We start from the raw sequence: 18,009 nt of genomic DNA, 5'->3' as shown, positions 1-18,009 counted from the left end.
ATGGCCCAGGGGATAAAGGAGCCTGACACCACACCTAAAAACCTGGGTTTCATGCTGGGAATCCACGTGGTAGGAGAGAACCCACTCCTGTGGGTTGTATTCTGACACTCACACATCCTTGAATGGTTAGTTGGCTAGACAAGTGTCTGGATGCTGAGAAGCCCACATGATAATCAGAACCCCATTTACCTTCTCTTTCTCTGGAAATTCCTGGGATACACAGGGCTGGCAATGCCCTCCAAACCCAAGTCAACCATCCTTGACCACAGAGAAGTTCTCAGGGAGTCACAGACAGCAGAATAATGGGCTCATAACCTGGTGTCTGGCCTAAGACACTGCTGGGTGGCCTTCCCATGACCATGGAAGTCAACTTTCTGTTCTTCAAGAGACTTGGTCACAGGGAAATGAATGCCTTCCATGCATCCCTCTTCTACCACAGAACCTCAATCCATGTGTGGACTGAGCACCCAGAGCATGGCAAAAGGAAGAAGGGAATGTGAGGCATGAATGTCAAATGTCCCCAGGGTCTGTGCCTTGTGCTGTGCAGACACAGAGGGGAGGAGAGCTCCTGGAAGCCAGATCGTTAGAGGATGAATAGAAGCTCGCATCCAGGATCCCGGGGACAGTGGCTGGCTGGCCATGCAGATCAGAGGAAGAAGAGTCGGGTGAAAGGTGGTGATTAAGATAGAAACAGGGCCAAGATTGACTTGTGTGGGGAGCCCCTAGCATTTTAGGATAGTTGGCAGCAGACAGTACCTCAGACTTGGGATAAGTGTTATTTGCACAAGAGATAAAGGAAGGCATGTGCCCACACCTGATGGACAGACTCCTCTTCTCTCTTCTTGATCCCCAGAGCTGCAGCTGTGACCTTGGGCATTGTCTCCTCTGGTATGTAGTCTTTCCGTGCCTCTGAAGCAGACAGGCATGTGCTAAGGTCTCGAGCACGCTCAGGCAACTTGGCAGGTGACGGGCCCTTTCCTGACTCTGACAGATCCTGGGGCTGCTCATCGACCGGCTGGCTGGCCCACACCCACACACCGTGGTTAGCCAGGGTGCCGTGACAGCAGACTGACATTAATTATCTGTGAGTTAGATTATCTGAAAGCACAAACACGGGCCTGTCAGTGCTGCAGAAAGGCATCTCTGCTAATGTGCCTTACAGCCCAGACCAGGGCAGGGATGGGTCTCTGGAACCAATGGTAGGTAAGGCCAGGAGCCCTTCCTGACCCTGTCCCCAAACAATGTCTTATAAAGAGCCTTTGGGCCAGGCTCCCAGTGGCCCATGACCCATCTCAGTGCCCAGTTCATCATCACAGACTAAAGGCTCTACCTCACAGCTGTGTCTTCTTCTCTATAGTCCCTACCTTGCTCACACACTGTGGCAACCGCACTTCTGCCTTCAGTCCTTCCAACTCATTCATTTAATGCATTTTCCAACTGTTTCCAGGTGGGCCTTCACACTCCTGCCTACACACCATAACATTCCTCAAACCCCATGCTATGTGTTTGTACCCTCCACAAAGCTTCCTACATCCCACCAAGAGTAACAAGTCTCACAGGGAGACAGAGAGGCCTGGAAGGATGAGCTCAAACAATCTCCATTCAAATCCCAGAGCAGCCCCTTCCTAGCCCTGTGATTCTGAGTAAGAGATTTGCTCTCTCTGATCTGCAGATCCCTCTTACATAGTGATAACCCCAACCCCCAGGCTTGTTGAAAGGGCTGAGTTAGGAGGGACAGCAGACACTGGGAAAAGCCTGGCTACTGCTTTGGTGAGTTTCTTGCTTCAGGTAGCTTGTCCCTACTCACAACTTTAGCATCTTGAGAGTGGCCACTGGATCAGTGGTGGGAAAGGTGGTGAGCAGTACTCGGGTGCAGTAGTGTTGACCTTGAGAGATGGTGGCTCTGTAGCAGGTGATGGTATCCTGGTCATCACAGCATAACCCCACCCCCCAACACCCTCCCACCCCATCCCGATGACAACCTACTTGCATTCTCCACAGACTTTCTCCAAGTCTTGACAGAAAACTCTGCTCTGGGCCTTATGGCAGCAGTTCACACGCACGGCCCCAAGCACAAGTCCCAGGGAATGTCCATTGAATACATATTGAATTGGTAGATGAATGAATCAATGGATGGGTGAATGAATGAATGAATGAATGAATGCACAGCAAGTGCAATGGACAATAAAGAGATCTCAAGGGGTTTCAAATCAGAAACCTTGAGTTCCCAATCCTGCCTCCTCCACCCTGGCAGAAGGTCTGACTCAGAGGTAAATCATAGCTCTCCCAAAAGAGGCTCCTCTCAGTTTTCACATCTGAGTAATGGGTATGATAACAGTGCTTAACATTTCCCATCACAGAAGTGGTCTGTCTGGCAAGAAGGTGCTAAGTGTTTATCTTTTTTTCCTACCCCTGTGATAAACTGTACTGACAAAAGCAGTTTGGGGGGGGGGGTCAGGGTTCATTCTGGCTCACAGCTCAAGAAATATTCCATGGCATGGGGACATTAAACTGGCAGGAGCTTGATGCATCTAGTCATATTGTACCAACAATCAGAAAACAGCCATAAGTGCTCACTGATACCCTGCTCACTTTTGTCATTTAACAATCCAGGACCCCCTGCTTAGGAAATGGCCCCACCTACAGTTAACATGGGTCTTCCCACACAAATCGACATAATTAAGATAACCCCCCAAAGAGGCATGAGCAGCCGCCCAGCTCCCAGGTGATTATAGATTCTGTCAAGGTGACAAGCAACACCATCACATTGACAAAATGCTGTGTAGACTGTGGTGTGCTGGACCCTGCTAGTCTCTGAACCAGGCTTGTACCCCTTCCCCACCTGCTTTGCAACTAGGAGAAATGGCTTCCCTCCTGCCACTGCACCAGGGTCAGCCATGTCTGGCATCATCAAGATGTGATAGGGCATGGGTGGATAATATACACCACGTGTAAGGAAGATAATATATCCCCACATCTCCCTTTTAATAATGTTGTAAATATGTCTTATGGGAGAGATAATAGAGATACGGCATGCATAATGGTAATGATGGATCAGACAGATAGGGTCTCGTGTTCATCATCAGGGCAGCCTGTCTGTCACAGCTCCTTTATGGATGGAGGCATCAGTAGATTATGGTGTCAAGTGTGTCTTGAGTTATGGGAAGCAAGAGCCCTTACTTGCACTGTGCTTCTAACAAGTAGAGGGGCGTTGTGGGAGTGGGAACAGTTCTGGTCACTAAGTCAGGCCCAGCCAGGTTCAAACTCCTCAAGCTGGGCTGCTCCCAGCTGTGTGTGTTTGAGAGAATCAACTGCTTTCTCTGGGTCCAGCATTAAGAGCCTGGTGGGAAAGATCTCCTCTTAGGATATAAGTCATAATGGTGGGCAAGTAGACTGGCTCTGTCCATGGTCAATACCAGCTCCCTGTCCAATATGCAAAGCAGAACTTCTTGCAGAAAATGACCCCAGTCAGGATTTAGCTACCATACTCCTGAAATGGACAGGGGTGCTCTTTAGCTGCCCTTGGGCACAGTGGGATCAGCCTAACCAACTGAGGATGGTCTAAGAACCCCCATGAGAGCATGTGAGTACGAGAAAGCTGACACCACTGGCAATCTCAGATACTTCATAGGACACTGTCAGGATATGGGCTTAGAGCGTGCAGCATACCATGTTAGACTTGGGAGCTGGCTGTCCAGGGCTCAGTTCTGGCCCACTTGTGAATTTCACTCAGCCCATGGAGTAAACTAAATTCTTTAAATTATCTAGTAGTATTTAAATGTTGTCTTTAAACTAGAAGTAACCCCAGCAGCTGGCTTCCATGGAAAAGGCTCAATATCACCAAAGTATAGACTGGCTCAGGGTGATTATTTCCCAGGGTTGTTATAAACATTAGACTCTATTTGGTTGTTTTGTTTGTTTGTTTGTTTGTTTGGTGGCTTGGTTGGTTTAGTTTTTGAGACAGGATTTCTTTGTGTAGAAAGCCAGGATGTCCTTGAACTCATAGAGATCCACCCCCCTCTGCTTCCTGAGTACTGGGATCAAACGCATGTGCCACCACCTATTTGCCATTATGCCCAAATCCCCATAGGACTTTGTTAGATCACAGGCTAGCCCAAGCTCTTTTAACTTGACCATCTTTTCCAGAGACTATGAGTGTGGCCAGCACTCTGGGTTTTAGACATAGCTGGGTAGCCCTCCTATGACTCAGGGGTCAGAGACAGACATAGAGGACTATGTTACTCAGCTTTCTGTCACTGTACGAAAATGCCTAAGATAAGGAATTTCAATGGAGATTAATTTGGGCTCCTGGTGTGAGAGATTTCAGTTCAAGGCCATTTGACTCTGTTGCTTGGTACACATCACAATGGAACATTTACCAGAGAGGAACTGTGCACCCCACAGCAGCCTGGAAACAGAGAGACAGGGAGAACACGTGGAGCAGCCGTTCTTGTGGGTCATGACCCCGTTGGTTCCAGTGGAAAACCCAGATATTTACATCACAATTCCTAACAGTAGCAAAATTACAGTTATGATGTAACAACAAAATAATTTTATGATTGGGGGTCACCACAACATAAGGAGGTGTATTTTGAAAGGGTCACAGTGTTAGGAAGGCTGAGAACCACTGGCCTAGAGTCTCATGCCCTGCATGGGCACAAAGCCAACGGCCTAACTTCCTCCCTCTAAACTCCACCTCTTAAAGACTTCAGCTCCTCCAAATATCATGCAGGAAGACAGAGGAGGCTTCAGCACAGGACCTTGTGGCTTATTTGCATCCAAACCACAGGACCTCTGGGCCTGGCCCATATCTGGATGTCAAATAGGGGCTGGGCTTGCTGGGATCCTAGGCTACTGGTTCTGAAGCCACTATGCACTCCCCTAAAAAAGCATGACATGAGCTTTGATCAAAAAATGAAATTAGTTTGAGAAGGGCGAGTTTGGCTGAGAGAAACCAATCTTCCTGGCACAAACATGATCAATGTGAGCCCGGTGAATTCCCCTGGAAACTGTGAAATTGCATAAAAGATTTGATCAAGGTCTCTATCAATCGCCATGCTGTGATAACTGCTAAGGTTTTTCTTAACTGGATTTTAATTTTTATGATTATGATTTGGGGAGTGCTGGAGCAGAGGAGATGCCCCAGCCGCAGGCTCCATCTCTCATGCCCTCCTGTGAAGCATTTGAAGAAGTCAGGGAAACTCAGTTGCAAGAGAAAAGGATCTGGCTCTGGATGTTTTACGTTGTGTTCCTGTTCCCCAACTTGGCAACCGATCAGAAGCTGAACTGGAATCAATGAAGAAAAAGAATAAAATAAATCACAACATGAATAAATCTTTGAAAGTTAAAATCAGCGTGGAAGCAGATAGGGAGGAAAAGACAGCCTGCTTCCTGGCTCTCCCTGGGAAGGGGAAAATTGGAAACTCTCGGTCCGCTTGATCTCCACCCCTCATTCAAAAGCACCAATATGTGGAGGAGGAGGAGGAGGAGGAGGAGGAGGAGGAAGAGGAGGAGGAGAAAGAAGGAGAAGTAAAGCAGAAGAAGGAGGAAGAAGGAGGAGGGGTAAGAGGAGAAGGAGGAGGAAGAAGGAGGAGGAGAAGAGGAGGGGGAGGAGGAGAAGGAGGAGGAGGAAGGCAGAGGAGAAGAAGAAGGAAGGCGGAGGAAGGAGGAGGGGGAGGAAGAGAAGGAGGAAGGAGGAGGAGGGGGAGGAGGAGGAGGAAGAAGAGAAGGAGGGGGAGGAGGAGAAGGAGGAGGAGAAAGAGAAGGAAAATGGAGGAGGAGGAGGAGGAGGAGAAGGAGGAGGAGGAGGAGGAGGAGGAGGAGGAGGAGAGAAACCGAGGGGTTATACCTGACCTCTGCCCCTTTCTTACAGAGAAGCCCTTAGGAAGCCACCTCATAGCTGATGAATAGAGAGTTCTTGCTTAGAGAATAGGACCTTTTTACTCCTGAAAAAAAATTGAGTAAAAAGTCACTTGCTAGCTGAGTGTGGTGAGTTTGGTGCTAGCCTGGGCTATATATTGAGGCTCTGACGGTAAATGATGGACAATGGGAAGGGAGGAGAGAAAAGAGGGGTGGGAAAGAAGGAAAGAGGGAAATCCCTGTCCTTCATTTCACATAGTCTCCCTCGATTTGTGCAGGAAAATGCTTAGCCCCTTTTACAAAAAAAGCTAGGTAATTTCCTCCATCACGCAGCTTCTGATGTCCATCACTCATCTTGAACTTGGCTCGATTCCCTCTGTGGCACAGGCCAGGGATTGCTCCTAGTGCTTACAGACAAATTATTTCCAAGGCTCCAAATCACACTTAGAAAGAGGATTCCCCAGGGCCAGCAGCCTGACCCTTTGCCTCTCACCACAATTAGACTTAAATCACTCTGTTCCCAACAGGATCAAGCTTGTCCCTTTATGGCTCCAGGGGAAGAAATTTCATTCTACCTTGAGCACACTCTAAGCTTTTAGCATCCCTCATTCTCCACAGAGGGGCACTGGCTGGAGTCTCGCTGAATCCTTGTGCTCCAGGCTGGGTCAGGCCCTTGGACCAAACTGAAGCTGAATGATAGGCTCTCTCCTCCTCCCCCCTCTCTGTCCTTAGACTCTAGAATTTTGCCCTCTTGCTTCACAACCAATCGACTGATCTCGATTGAGTTGGATATTTGGTACAAAATCAATTCCTTCCTTTGTAAGTCCTTCTACCAAGCCATAATACATGGGAAGCAGAGGCAACGGGCCATCACTGTCCCTTCCCTGAAGGAAATGGGTCAGAAAAGAACCTTTTAAACACACACAACACGGAGCCGTAAGGGCAACTACACATCTAGGATTCCACGGGTCTAGGGAAGGGCCAGAACTGTCTGTAACAACCTATAGTGCATCACATAGAAGAGATGGTCCTGTAGTCAGGGAGAGGGGATAACAGATGAGCTGGGAATAAAAAGATGCCCCTGAAGATGGATTGAAGCATGTACATCAACGGACACCCCAACAATAAGCCCTGAAACTCAGCAACTTGAAACAGAAAACAGTTGCCCTCATGCTTTTGGGTCTGTAGGGATTGCAGGTGACCTCAGAGCACTGGCCTGGGCTGCATGGCTGTCATCTCTGCTGTAAGACAAATCAGCTGCACTTCCTCTAGGGCTATTCGGGGCTTAGGGAAGCTCCACGTTTGTGAGTGTTCTAGGCTCACCTGAGATATTGCCCTTCTCACAGTGGAGGCCCAGGGTTGGGAGGGTAATCAAAGACTCCCATGGCTCACACCAGGATAGAACCCACTCCGTGCCATTGGCTAAGCAAGACACATACACGGCCTGCCTCCAACTTAAAGGGGTGTGAGGAGTCCCTTTGCCATGACTCAAGAAGTCCACAGAGTCACAGGACAAAAAAGTATGAATAAAAAGTCAGCAAGATGGAACAGTGAGTGAATAGGTCTTTCCACTGAACCCAGGTTCAGTTTCCCCTGAACCTGAGTTTGAGCCCTGTGACCCATGTGGTAGAAGGAACGGACAAACTTCTGCAGACTGCCCCCTGACTGGATGCCAAAATGCAATGTACAAAGATTGTTTAACACTGCAGGAGTTAAACCCAAAGGATCCAACTGTCCCTGAAAGAATGGGATGCAGAAGAGGCCTATAAAAGGGGGGGATGCGGTATGTCTGTTTCAGCCTTGGAGGAAAACAGAGGAGGGAAAGTACCTTGAGGGAGAAGGAGGGCCGGGTGTGTGGTGCTCACAGCGCACCTTATGCCAGGCTCTGGCCTCCACCCTCTCCAAGGAAAGGGCTGATGTAAAATATACACTATCCATGCAAAAATATCAGTCAGAGCTTTGGGGGCAGAGAAGGGGAGTAGGTGTCAGGCATTACTGACTGGACGACCCCTTTCTCTCAGCTCCTCTCAGATAGGAAAGGCTGTGCAACTCAGTTTCCCTGATAGGATTTTGAGAAGTTCCTGCTTCACCAATTGGAGGGAGACAATGGAAAGAGGTGGTCGTCTTCCCCATAGCACTGTGCCTCCCCACCCTAAATGCAATGACGTTCTAGCTAAAGCCCGTGGTTCCTAGTAGACGAACACACTGTGAGAGGCTGAGGGGAACCTGCCCAAAGAATCCTAGTCTTCAATGGTGTCTCTGCTGACCCTGTGGTCTCCAGAGAGCACTATAAGGAAGCCACAGGACTTCTTATGGCTTAACTGCTCCTGGAGCAGCCTAGAGCAATCTGTCATTCACGGCCAAATGTGTTTCTCCCTTATCTTGGGCAAGGCACTAACCTGTAGGAAATAACAGAAAATATTTCAAGGGTGTGTTGGTGAAGAAGAGCCATGGAAAGAGACAGGAAAGGTGACAGGAAGGTGTTCCACACATGAGGGTACTGTCTTAGCCAGTGTTCTATTGCAGTGAAGAGAAACCATGGTCACCGCGGCTCTCATGAAGAAAAGTAGTTAATTGGGCCTTGATTACAGTTTCAGAGGTTTTGTCCATTGTCATTATGGTAGGAAGCATGGTGGCACACAGTCAGACATAGTGCTGGAGAAATAGCTGGGGGTGCTACATCCAGACCTGCAGCAACAGAGAAAGAGGGCCCTTGGGCCTGGCTTGGGCATTTGAAACCCTCAAGCCCACCTCTAGAGGCACACTTCCTCCAATAAGGGCCACATCTCTTAATCCCTCTGAAATAGTGCCACTCCCTGATGACCAAGCATTCGAATATTTAAACCTGTAGGGGGCGTGCTTATTCAAACTACCACCCTTTCTTCCCATCATGGCTGACTGCTTGAGTTTGTCCCAGGTCCTTCCTAGCAAAAGGAACCAACTCCTGCACGCTGTCTTTTGACTTGCACATGCTTCCAAGGCACATGAAGACTTAACTCTCACAATCAGTAAATCCCAAACAGAGGCAGGAAAGTAGAAGCAAATGTCTTGAAATGTGAGAAAATACCACACCAGAACCAGAGGCAACTTTGCAGATCGTTTTGTTGTTTGCACGACGGATGGGGGGTGGGACACTCTGCATCTCATAAGTGGGAAGCCAAAACTGTCTTTGTTGAGAGACAGTTGGAGGAGAAGGAAGACCACAGTGAAGGAGATGTTGGTTTGGAAGCTTTGGAGCTTTGGGGTCTTGGGGCTTCGGGGCCCATCAAGGCACAGCCACATGGTCTTCTTCCTCCTTTTGCTGGAGACATAGCCTTGACTCCAGGACACTGCTTGTGATTTTGAGCTGGTAGGATAGCCCAAACAAATCTCCTTTTTAGAATAAGTGTTCACTCCAGGTTACGCTCATCAAGGCAGAACATAGGCTTTGGGTACAGCCACGGGAAGAGGTATCCCAGCTATCTGTGAATTTGTTACATCTTTAATTTAGGGATCTTTTGAGAACATGCAGTGAGGAGATAAAGGAGATGCATAAAATGCTAAAGAAGAAGCAGTGCCGGAGAGGCTGCCACAGTCGTGAGATGTAAATTTTGTACAGACATGAACTTGGAAGGCTGTGAGGATCCAGTCACAAAACCACTAGGCATGGAGAGAAACCACTAGGCATGTAGAGACGATGAAAACGGAGACAATCGAGGAAAAGTGAGGACATCAAAAGCTATTTCCTGTGACAGTATGTGGGCTACTGAATCCAGCTGAGCCTGAAGCTAGAGGTTGAGCAAGCCAAAACTTGGACAATGGATTCCCTTTGTTGTTCTTATTATTTCTACCCAGGATATCTTCTACTTTGATAGAAGTGTTTCTGATTTAAAAAGTGAGGCAGAATAGAAGGAGCAGGGACCCATGTCTGCCCCTTTGGCTTCCATATGCTAGCTCCAGCAGGCAGTAATTCAATCCCTCCCAGACCTCTCCTAGAACTGTCCTGTTAGCCACCATGACTAAGTCAGCAACTTTAATTTCTACCTGACACAATAGAAAATGCTGTTCTGTTGCCTTTCCCCTTCTGTGTACTTGGGTCTCCCTATCTTTTCTCCAGCTGAAAGAGAAGAGCTACCCAATTTACCACCTCCAAGGATCCATCAAGATGCTGTGACTATCCCCCCAGAGTATACCCAAGATGAGGCTCAGGTTTTAGAGCAGCCAGCAGACTCTGCTGGATGCAGGCCCTCCAGGGTTGTCTGTACAGCCAAAGCTCTTTGCCAAGGACTCCTAATGATTCTCTGAGCAAGGTTTGCTCAGAGCCCTGAACCACAGCAGGGCAGAGGCTGCTGCAGGGGCTAAGTGGCCACAGCTGTGTGGCTAAAGATCTGTGCAGGCTAAGAGCCAACCAATCACTCCAGGGCACTCCAAGTGAGAGACAGGCAGCAAGAGGAAAGGATGAGGAGCCAGAAATGCTCCAGGGAGAGAGCCTTCTGGTGTAGTCTCCCATCCCTGTTGAGATGGGATGGGACTCGGTCACTACAGCTCTATTGAACCTGACTATTGCTTAGTTAGGGGTGTCCTAGTTTCATTTCTATTGCTATGATAAAATACCTCCCCCTAAAAGCTACTTAGGGGAGTTTATGACTCCAGATTACAGTGTATATGTATGGGGACTTCAGAATGAATCATTTGAGCCAAGATCAGAAACAAAAACATGCATGCATTCTGTGGCTGGCTGCTTCAGGCTTCTGCACTGTGACTCCCTGCTAGGATGGAGTGATACTTGGAACCCTGAGATGCTGCAATCCCCTCTCCCATCCCTTTCCTCCCTCCAACATTCCCATGGAAGCCCTTGCTTTGCTCTCAAATCCATGCCCTCATTTTCTTGAATTGTTGTTTTATGTATACACATGTACATATACATATTTCTCAATACATAAGTATAACTGGCTCAGTGTAAGCAATGTTACCTGTATGCTTATGATCTCAGAGCTGACCACTTGGGATTGTATAACCAACTGAGGAACCCTTCCCTGGGGACAATTATTTCTCCTGCTCTCAGCATTCACCAGTTGCCCATGGGTCTTTGTTGAGGCCTAGTTAGCTTTCCCCCTTCAGTGTTAGCATGTCCACTGATGGTAGTGGCATTCAGTTCTTATTTAGGCAGCCATGTTGTTGAGACTTTAGTGGTGTAGCCTTTCTGGTATTCCTAGGAGACACAATCTCATAGCAGACTTCATATTCCTCTGGCTCTTATGATCTTCCCACTCCCTCTTCTATGATCCCTGAGCCTTGAGTGCAGGAATTGTGTTGTAAGTGTATCAGCTGGGACTTGGTACCATGTGAATTCTTGTTCTCTGCATTTTGACCTGTTGTTTTCTGTAATGGTCTCTGAAGTGGAGAAGTTTCTTTGAGGGATGAGTGCGACAGATAAATATTTAGAATGTACTTAGAGCTTATGCTGGCTTAGTAAGGTGACAGTTCATCTCCATTTCTTTATTATGGTTTTCCAACTTAATGGAGTACAGGTTTTTAAAGTAGTCCTTTGTAATATTCTGAATTTCTTTGGCTTCTGTTGTGATGTTTCCCGTTCATTTCTGACTTATTGGTTTGGTTCTTCTCTTTCTGTCTTTTGATTACTTGGGACAAGGCTGTCGAACTCGTTTACCTTCTCAGAGAATCAACTCTTAAATTCATTGAGCCCTTGGCTTGCTTGCTTTCTTCCTGTTTCATTAACCCAGGCTCTGGTTTTTAGTAGTTCTTGATATATGCTAGTTTTGGGTTTTGTTTGATCTTGTTTCTCCAAATGTTTGAGCTGTATCATCAAGCCATTTATTTGTGTTCTTCCTGTTTTTTGGGTTTTGGTTTTTGGGTGTTTTGTTTTGTTTTGGTTTTTTAATGCAGGCTCTTAAAATGATAAATTTCCCTCAAGGGACTGCTTTTAAAGTATCCCAGAGTTTCTACTGTGTTGTGTTTTCATGTTCATTTCATTACAGGGATTGTTTGCTTGTTTTTGTTCTTTAATAAGAACAAGACAGAGACAGAGGTTCTCTGTGTAGTCCTGGCTGTCCTGAAACGCAGTCTGTAGATCAGGCTAGCCTTAAACTCAGAGATCGTCTGCTTCTGCTTCTTAAGTGCTGGGATTAACAGTGTGTGCCACCACTGCCCAGGGAATTCCAAGGGACTTTTTACTTTTTCCTTGATTTCTTTTTTAATCCATTCATCATTTAGTAATGAGTTGTTTAATCTACATAAGTTTGTACATTTTCAAGTTTTTTGCTGTGAATTTTAAACTGTATTGCATATGGTCAAATAGGATACAAAGTTGTTTTAATCTTTTTTTAATTTGTTAAGATTTCTTTTGTATTCTAGGATGTGGCCGATTTTAGAGAAACTTTCATGAGCTGCTGTGTAGAATGTGTATTCTTTGGTGTTTACGTGTAATATTCTGTGAATATCTGTTCGTCCATTTGATGTGTCAACATCTGTTAGTCATTTAATTCTGATGGGTCTCTGTTTGTCTTTTGTCCAGGTGACCTGTCTGCTGCAGAGAGTAGGGTTCTGAAATTGCCTCCTCTTAATGAGTTCATGTTAACTTATTAAACTAAAACTAACATCTGTATTTACAGTAGTACACTTTTTATAAAATTGGGCACCACTATGTTTGGTGCATACACCTTTAGCATAGTAATGATACTTGCTCCCTTGATTAGAATGGGTGCCTGTCTTTATCTCTTCTGATAAATCTTTAAGTTTGAAGCCTATTCTGTTGGATATTAGGATAATGATGCCTGTTAGCTTGCTGGTCCCTCTGATTGGAGCACTTTTGTCTATCCTTTCACTTAGGCAGCCCCTATGTTTCAAGCTGAGGTGTGTTTCTTGTAGACAATGGATAGGCAGACAGGTTTGTCTTCTAGACAGATTTTGTTTCTTGATCCATTCAACCATCCTATGTCTTTTGATTGTGAAATTGAGACCATTAATTAATATTTAAAGTTATTATTGAGAGGTGTGCCTTGATCACAGACACTGTACTCTTGGATGTTGGCATCGTTTGTGGTCTCTGGTACTGTGGGTTTCAGTAAATTCTAGCTTCTTTTCTTTCTATAGTTTCTCAGCTACACACATTCTCCTCCTGAGCCCGAACACTTTTGATGCAGTTTCTTTAGATGTGGTCTGTTGGATATAATTTCTTAGGCTGTTTATAACATGAAAAGTGTGTCTTTCTCCTTCAAATCTGGCAGATAGTTCTGCTGGCCGCATTACTCTATGCTGGCCATCATGGTCTGTTAGGACTTGGAATACATTGCTCGAGGCCCCTGAGGCTTTCAACGATCCCATTGAGAATTTAACTGTTACTTTATGCATGAATTGCATTTTCTCTCATGCAGCTTTTAATACAGTTTCTTTGTTCTGTACACTTAGTGTTTGAACTATGATATATTGTGGAGGTTTTCTTTTTTGGATTTGTCTATTTTTTACTCTCTGTGCTTCTTTTATCTGTATTGCTTAACTGGATTGAAGTCACATTGGGTGTGGTAGGGTAGGGGCAGGGCTGGCTTTGCAGGATGTGTATCCTGGTCTTAAACCTGGAGTTTGACAGTAGATCTGGTGGCCAAAGAGAATAAATAGAGAGGAGGATCAAGCCAGAAAGGCTCTAGATGGACATGTAAGATCTGGCTAGTCTGGGAGGCTTCGTGTGGTATGGGAGGGGACTGAAGATCATGGAAAGGTCAGAAAAGGCAGGAAGAATGGGGATCCACAGAAGTCTAAAGGTTGGGACAATACACACAGGGATGGTAAGATCAGACGAGGCAAGGCCCAGGGAAGTAGGATGCAGGTTAGAGCTAAGGACTGGGTAAGATATGTGGAGGGATGATCAGGGAGTCTCATGCAGTTATATCCTGATAAAAGGTTTCAAAATTAACTCTTAAATGAAATAATTTCATTTTTAAATAACTCATAATATTTGGGGAGGTTTTCTTGTCCATGGTGTTAGGAATAGACCTGGGTTCCTATACTCTAAGTAACCACTCTACCACTGACCTATGTCATTGTCCTTGGTTTTCTGAATGGGGACAGGGGATCTTACTATGTAACCTAGGCTGGCCCTGAACTCTTAATCATCCTGGCTCAACTATTGTATATTGCACTTCCTTTTTCCCTTAGGGCAATATGAATTTATGGTTTCCAGTCCACTTATAAGTAGGATGAAGTTCCCACTTCATCCTAAAAAACATACTAACATTTGAAATAATTGAGAAATCAGCAACTCATCAAAGAAATGAAGTCACAGGGCAATCTGCTGCCCCCAGACAGGAAGTTCAGACAGGCAAATACAGAAAGTGACAACACATCAGCTCAGAAAAGCAAGAAACCTTTGCAGGGAACAGTGACAGGCCCAAAAATCTGCACTTAACCAGAAGTGGCTTGCCAGAAGCTCAGCATGGACACATCTGAGAGTGCAATTCCCAGGGCTCCATCCCTGTGGGTCACCACGCCTAGAGGAGTTTCACCTCTATCACCACTGCATGGGTCTTATGAGGCAGTCTAAGAAAAATCCCATTTGCTTTCAACAGGAAGAGGGCCAAGAATTCATTAAAAAAAAAAAAAAATTCCAGAGCATTCTGCTCTTCCTCCAAAAGGACTGCTCTTACGAAAAACTGTTTCTGCAGAATTTACATTCTTGGAGTTCTAACTCTCCAAGGGAAGAGACAATACTCAAACTCAGCCAGCTCTAACCATCCTGTCCATTCTAAGAGGAGCAGGGGTAACTACAGAGGTCATAGCCAGAGATGTAAAATCACTAAGAGACCTGGGCAGTCATGGGACTGTACAATGTGCCTCCACCACCACCACCATAATGATTCTGTGCTCTTCCCCACTGTGCCTATCCCATCCCACTTTTCAGCAAAGAGGTGCAAGGCATACACAACAACAGTACACAGACACCAACGAAGCTTAAGGACCAGACTCTGGCACAGCAGGGATGCTGGAACGGTCAGAAGAAGGATGCTTTTAACACCGTGGTGATACATGCTTTACAAAAGGATGTACACATAAGAATAAGTGGGTAGCCGGGCGTGGTGGCGCACGCCTTTAATCCCAGCACTCGGGAGGCAGAGGCAGGTGGATTTCTGAGTTCGAGGCCAGCCTGGTCTACAAAGTGAGTTCCAGGACAGCCAGGGCTATACAGAGAAACCCTGTCTCGAAAAACCAAAAAAAAAAAAAAAAGAATAAGTGGGTAATATCAGTAGAGAGATAGAAATATCAAGAAAGAAGTTTAAAAAGAAGAAGAAATGCCGTTATTACTAACTGTGAGCAGCACCACAACAGGAATGAATAGTGGAGAGGTCTCACCCATAAAGTGCCACTGCATGGGCATGAGGACCGAGGTCGGATTCCCAACATCTGTAGAGAAGCAGAGTGCACCCAGCATGCCAGGAACCCTATTTCTAGGGGAAAAATACATGAGAATCCTGGGTCTGACTAGCCAAACAGCCTACCTGAAACAGCAAACTTCAGGTTTCAGGTCCAGGGTGAAACCATGTCTCATAAAACTAATAAGAAGACATTCTGACATTAATCTTTGGCCTCTACATGCAGCTGTAAGAGAGAGCATACTGGTACACATGCATTCAGAGAGAGGGGAGGGGAGAGGAGAGAGGGGAGAGGGGAGAGGGGAGAGGGGAGAGGGGAGAGGGGAGAGGGGAGAGGGGAGAGAGAGAACAATGATACCAGGCTTCAGAGTTTATTTAGCTCATAGTACTAGCATTTGCAAGGTTCTGGGTTCCATCTTAAACACAGATGTAAGAAGGGAGAGAGGGAAGAAAAAAGAGGGGAAGAAGGGAAAGGAGCAAGCTCACTGAGAAATAGAACACATTTGAGAAAAATCTCTGAGCTTGAAGACATGACAATAGACACTTCCAAAGCTGGACAAAAGAGGAAAACTACAGGAAATAAATTGGAATTCTCCAGCTCCATACTGAGTTATGAACTGGGAATGGAATGAGAGCATAGAGAAAAGAACTTACAAGCACCGCCTGTCAATAAGAAAGCTTATGGCCAAGAAGCTGAGGCAGGAGACAGGAGGTAGGATATCAGTGAGGATAGAGAGAATTCTGGGAAATAGTCAGAGGTGAGGGAGATCCTCACTGGAACACTGAGGAGAGGGGTGTAAGGCAAGGAGAGTAAACCAGCTAACTTGAGTTAGAATAAAAGGGATAATAAATTAAGAGCTAGTTGGAAAACAAACCAAAGCTTATGATCTTGGCATTTATTAATAAATTATTAGTCTCAGGGTCATCATGAGAACTGACTGATTAGGAAGAAAAACTAGATTTTACGGGAGAGTGTACCCACGCATTGTGCATGAGAGAAAGAAACCCCACAGGAGCCTCCAACAGACAACCATCCATGCAGCTTTAAGGAAAGAAAACAGAAACGTCTTCTTGGAGTAGTTTGACCCAAGCTGGGTCCAAATTTGAATTTTCTACTTCTCTTCCTGTGTCTCCCAACTGTCTCTAGTCTGTGGTTATTGGCCTATTTGTGTTGACCGTTGTGTGTGATTGATCTGTCTGCCCCTGTTATCTGCCTCTGATGCCTGTGTGTGTTGTGCCTGTCCCCGACAAAAGGCTTTGCTCTGTGTTTATTTGAACAGCACAGGAAACATGACACGGGAAAGAACTAAGGAATCTCTTGCAGAATTCTTTAACAGAGCCTCACAAGAGAAGATGCTAGTTTACTGACCCTACCTGACCCAGAATAGCTCAAAACTTCACAGAGATATCAACTTACATCCCAAGATGCTCCTGACATTTATAGGATACTTGTTTTTTTTTTAAGTTTTCAATCTGTTGTGTGCTTTCAACAAATTATTGCCACAACACACACAGAGAGAGAGAGAGAGAGAAAGAGAGAGAGAGAGAGAGAGAGAGAGAGAGAGAGAGAGAGAGAGAGAGAGAGAGAGAGAGAGAGAATTTGGTCAGGGACAAGGAAGAATCTAGGAAGACTATATAACTTAAGGGCTTAGGCTATAAAATCCAATCACATGGGAAATCCAAGGCAGAGTAAGGTCAGTAACATGTGCTCTTAAAGAATAGGCTAAGTACACAGTAGGACAGCAGGTTAAATACTTAGACTTAACATGGTTTTAAGATCAGGAAATTTTTCACTCTTTGAAAATGAGATATTTTCAGAAAAAGTGTGTCACCACAGGAAAGGACAAAGAGAAAGTCGCAGCAGAAGCTGTGTGTGACAATAGTGGCCAAGAGTTTCACCCACGTTGATATTGTTCACCATACTATGGATCCATGGAGCACAGAGACAGCCAATATAAGTACACAAAACAGCAATAAACTGCATCTGAAAAACCACATTCAACTTCATAGAATCAAAGCTCAAGAAATACCATGAAAGATGTGAGGGTGAGGGGGACATCTCACTTCAGGAGGAACAGAGGTAAGAACTGTGTCTGATCCAACTAAGAATCCACGTGAGGAAGAAGACAGTGGAGTGCTGCCATCGAAGGGTGGAGGGAAAGCAGTCGACCGCCACTCTACACTCTAGACAGCTTCACATCAACAGCAGAGGCTCATGGAAGACCCTCTCAGACAGAACGAGAGAGAAAGTGTGGCCAGAAGACCCACCTTGCAAGAACTATTTAAAGCAGTTCTTTGGAGCACAGGAAAACAGCAAAGAGAAACACGTGTGCAGAGGGGGTAAAGCTCACCAAGACTGAAGGCCCAACGCTGAGACAAGACTCTTCTCAGTCGTTTTATTTAACTTTGGCTTTTGGATTTATTTACTTTAGGTTTCTAAATATACCTGTATTCTGAACATATATGCATATGGTACAAATGCATGCCTAGTACCCATAATGAAAATTAGAAGAGAGCATTAGATCCCTTGGAACTGGAGTGACAGACAGTTGTGAGTCACCATTTGGATGCTGGGAACTGAACCCTGGTCCTCTGCAAGAGCAGTAAATGCTCTTAACCATGGAATTACCTCTCTAGCATTCATAACTTTACTTATTAATTGATCTAAAAACAACTGAGACTTTGTAGTAACAGCTTGCAATGTATTTAACTATCCATGTGTATGTACGTGTGTTGAATATATATATATATATATATACATATATATATATATATACATATACTTATA

Source organism: Mus caroli, unplaced genomic scaffold (genome assembly GCF_978045245.1).
Source record: "Mus caroli unplaced genomic scaffold, Mus_caroli_1 scaffold_8, whole genome shotgun sequence".
NCBI classification, from domain to species: domain Eukaryota; kingdom Metazoa; phylum Chordata; class Mammalia; order Rodentia; family Muridae; genus Mus; species Mus caroli.
Note: the sequence above shows the minus strand (reverse complement) of the source record.